We start from the raw sequence: 3,914 nt of genomic DNA on the forward strand, positions 1-3,914 counted from the left end.
GTGCATATGTCTTTTGAATTTGTTGTTTAAGATTGTTAAATATGTTGGCTCTTGAAAGAATGATGAGCATGAGACATGTTATTGATAATCTGAAAAATCATAAAAATGATTCTTGAAGCAAGAAAAAGCAGCAAAGAACAAAGCTTGCAGAAAAAAAATATATATATATATATTAGAAAGAAAAAGAAAAAGCAAGCAGAAAAAGTCAAAAGCTCTTAAAACCAAGAGGCAAGAGCAAAAAGCCAATAACCCTTAAAACCAAAAGGCAAGGGCAAATAAAAAGGATCCCAAGGCTTTGAGCATCAGTGGATAGGAGGGCCAAGAAGGAATAAAATCCTGGCCTAAGCGGCTAAACCAAGCTGTCCCTAACCATGTGCTTGTGGCGTGAAGGTGTCAAGTGAAAACTTGAGACTGAGCGGTTAAAGTCAAGGTCCAAGCAAAAGGAAGAGTGTGCTTAAGAACTCTGGACACCTCTAGCTGGGGACTTTAGCAAAGCTAAGTCACAATCTGAAAAGGTTCACCCAGTTATGTGTCTGTGGCATTTATGTATCCGGTGGTAATACTGGAAAACAAAGTGCTTAGGGCCACGGCCAAGACTCATAAAATAGCTGTGTTCAAGAATCATCACACTGAAATAGGAGAATCAATAACACTATCTGAATTCTAAGTTCCTATAGATGCCAATCACTCTGAGCTTCAATGGATAAAGTGAGATGCCAAAACTGTTCAGAAGCAAAAAGCTACTAGTCCCGCTCGTCTAATTAGAATCTGAGCTTCACTCAAAAACTCTGAGATATTATTACTTCTCAACCTATTAGTCTTCTATTTTATTTGTCTAGTTGCTTGAAGACAAGCAACAGTCTAAGTTTGGTGTTGTGATGAGCGGATATTTTATACGCTTTTTGGGGATAATTTCATATAGTTTTGAGTATGTTTTAGTTAGTTTTTAGTCTATTTTCATTAGTTTTTAGGAAAAATTCATATTTCTGGACTTTACTATGAGTTGTGTGTTTTTCTGTAATTTCAGGTATCTTTCTGGCTGAAATTGAAGGAGCTGAGCAAAAATCTGATTCAGGCTGAAAAAGGACTGCTGATGCTGTTGGATTCTGACCTCCCTGCACTCAAAGTGGATTTTCTGGAGCTACAGAACTCGAAATGGCATGCTTTCAATTGCGTTGGAAAGTAGACATCCAGGGCTTTCTAACAATATATAATAGTCCATAATTTGCACAAGGATAGATAACGTAAACTGGCGTTCAACGCCAGTTCTCTGCCCAATTCTGGCGTCCAGCGCCAGAAAAGGATCAAAAGCTGGAGTTGAACGCCCAAACTGGCATAAAAACTGGCGTTCAACTCCACAAATGGCCTCTGCACGTGAATTGCTTAAGTCTCAACCCAGCACACACCAAGTGGGCCCCAGAAGTGGATCTCTGCATCATCCATCATAGTTTACTCATATTTTGTAACCCTAGGCTACTAGTTTAGTATTTAACAACTTTTAGAGACTTATTTTTCATCTCATGACATTTTAGATCTGAACTTTGTATTCTCTGACGGCATGAGTCTCTAAACCCCATTGTTGGGGGTGAGGAGCTCTGCTGTGTCTCGATGAATTAATGCAAGTATTTCTGTTCTCTATTCAAACACGCTTGTTCCTATCTAAGATTTCCAAGGTAACCATAGATTGCTTCAAACCAACAATCTCCGTGGGATTCGACCCTTACTCACGTAAGGTATTACTTGGACGACCCAGTGCACTTGCTGGTTAGTGGTACGAGTTGTGAAAAGTGTGATTCATAATTCGTGCACCAGAACCTCTATACTGTGGTAAAAAGGATCCCTATTATTATTTTTCTGTTCTCTCTTTTTCATATGAGCAGGAACAAGGACAAGAACATTCTTGTTGAAGCAGATCCAGAACCTGAAAAGGACTCTGAAGAGGAAACTAAGAGAAGCTAAATTACAACAATCCAGCAAGCACCTTTCAGAAATTTTCGAACAAGAAGAGGAGATGGCAGCCAAAAATAATAATAATGCAAGGAGGATGCTTGGTGACTTTACTGCACCTAATTCCAATTTATATGGAAGAAGCATCTCCATTCCTGCCATTGGAGCAAACAATTTTGAGCTGAAACCTCAATTAGTTTCTCTGATGCAGCAGAACTGCAAGTTTCATGGACTTCCATCTGAAGATCCTTTTCAGTTCTTAACTGAATTCTTGCAGATATGTGATACTGTTAAGACTAATGGAGTAGATCATGAAGTCTACAGGCTCATGCTTTTCCCTTTTGCTGTGAGAGACAGAGCTAGAATATGGTTAGACTCTCAACCTAAGGATAGCTTGAACTCTTGGGATAAGCTGGTCAAGGCTTTCTTAGCCAAGTTCTTTCCTCCTCAAAAGCTGAGTAAGCTTAGAGTGGATGTTCAGACCTTCAGACAGAAAGAAGGTGAATCCCTCTATGAAACTTGGGAGAGATACAAAGAACTGACCAAAAAGTGTCCTTCTGACATGCTTTCAGAATGGACCATCCTGGATATATTCTATGATGGTCTATCCGAATTGGCTAAAATGTCATTGGATACTTCTGCAGGTAGATCCATTCACTTAAAGAAAACGCCTGCAGAAGCTCAAGAACTCATTGACATGGTTGCTAATAACCAGTTCATGTACACTTCTGAGAGGAATCTTGTGAGTAATGGGACGCCTATGAAGAAGGGAGTTCTTGAAATTGATACTCTGAATGCCATATTGGCTCAGAATAAAATATTAACTCAGCAAGTCAATATGATTTCTCAGAGTCTGAATGGATTGCAAGCTGCATCCAACAGGACTCAAGAGGCATCTTCTGAAGAAGAAGCTTATGATCCTGAGAATCCTGCAATAGCAGAGGTGAATTACATGGGTGAACCATATGGAAACACCTATAATCCCTCATGGAGAAATCACCCAAATCTCTCATGGAAGGATTAACAAAAGCCTCAACAAGGCTTTAATAATGGTGGAAGAAATAGGTTTAACAATAGTAAATCTTTTCCATCATCCACTCAGCAACAGACAGAGAACTCTGAACAAAATACCTCTAATTTAGCAAACTTAGTCTCTGATCTATCTAAGGCCACTATAAGTTTCATGAATGAAACAAGATCCTCCATTAGAAATTTGGAGGTACAAGTGGGCCAGCTGAGTAAAAGGATCACTGAAATCCCTCCTAGTACTCTCCCAAGCAATACAGAAGAAAATTCAAAAGGAGAGTGCAAGGCCATTGACATAGTCAACACGGCCGAACCTGGAGAGGAAGGGGAGGATATAAATCCCAGTGAGAAAGACCTCCTGGGACGTCCAGTGATCAATAAGGAGTTTCCCTCTGAAGAACCAAAGGAATCTGAGACTCATCTAGAGACCATAGAGATTCCATTGAACCTCCTTATGCCCTTCATAAGCTCTGACGAGCATTCATCTTCTGAAGAGAATGAGGATGTTACTGAAGAGCAAGTTACCAAGTACCTTGGTGCAATCATGAAGCTGAATGCCAAATTATTTGGTATTGAGACTTGGGAAGATAAACCTCCCTTGTTCACCAATGAACTAAGTGATCTGGATCAACTAACATTGCCTCAGAAGAAACAAGATCCTGGAAAGTTTGTAATACCTTGTACCATAGGCAACATGATCTTTGAAAAGGCTCTGTGTGACCTTGGTTCAGGGATACACCTCATGCCCCTCTCTGTAATAGAGAAACTGGGAATCTTTGGGGTGCAAGCTACTAAAATCTCATTAGAGATGGCAGACAATTCAAGAAAACAGGCTTATGGACAAGTAGAGGACGTGTTAGTAAAGGTTGAAGGCCTTTACATCCCTGCTGATTTCATAATCCTTGATACTGGGAAGGATGAGGATGAATCCATCATCCTTG

This window comes from Arachis ipaensis, chromosome B08 (assembly GCF_000816755.2).
Source record: "Arachis ipaensis cultivar K30076 chromosome B08, Araip1.1, whole genome shotgun sequence".
In the NCBI taxonomy this organism is placed as follows: Eukaryota; Viridiplantae; Streptophyta; class Magnoliopsida; order Fabales; family Fabaceae; genus Arachis; species Arachis ipaensis.